The following is a 774-nucleotide window of genomic DNA, read 5'->3' on the forward strand; positions in this document are numbered from 1 at the left end:
TATTAACATGTCAAAGGATGGGGATAATGCCCCTCACACACTAACACGAAATAACAATTTCTCAAAACATGTCATACACATTACTTTGTCATCCAATTTTCACATAATAACATGTACCAAATGAACAACTATACCATGTAAGAATCCTACCAACTCGTTATAGAATACACACAATTTATAGCTTTAAAACTCATCGTATTCATACATGTAATGCTCATATAAATAAATGCACTTCACATGAAACAATCCCCTACTCATATCACATATACCTCATTCAAGTGAACATTTTCATTCCATCATTTCAACTATCACATATTATCATATGCCAATAAAAGGTTATATCAAGCAAGAAAAGAAATCTATATACTCGTATCAACACATACAAAACCATGTCATGCGATGACTTGCCAACTTAACATTGCACAAATGAAATCACACAACACCGGCTCATAACCACCAACGTAGTGACCAACCGAAACAATAGGATCTAGTTTTGAAATGAGGGATCCTTCTCACCCAAAACCGACCTCCTATTGTAATCATGTCGGGTTCATTTTATTAGACACTCCTAGATTCATTTTGGTTCATTGGTTTAAGTTCCAAAATCGTCGCTCTGATACCACTTTGTAACACCCCCTCTTACCCGCCCAGGGTAATTAGAAATGTTACCGTCTCGGTTTCCCGAGGCAGTGAAATCGGAATTACAATTAAGAAACTTTATTGAAAAAATAACAAGTTTAGTTATTATAAATATAAACAAATGAATAAATCAAA

This window comes from Silene latifolia, chromosome 9 (assembly GCF_048544455.1).
Source record: "Silene latifolia isolate original U9 population chromosome 9, ASM4854445v1, whole genome shotgun sequence".
Lineage (NCBI taxonomy): Eukaryota > Viridiplantae > Streptophyta > Magnoliopsida > Caryophyllales > Caryophyllaceae > Silene > Silene latifolia.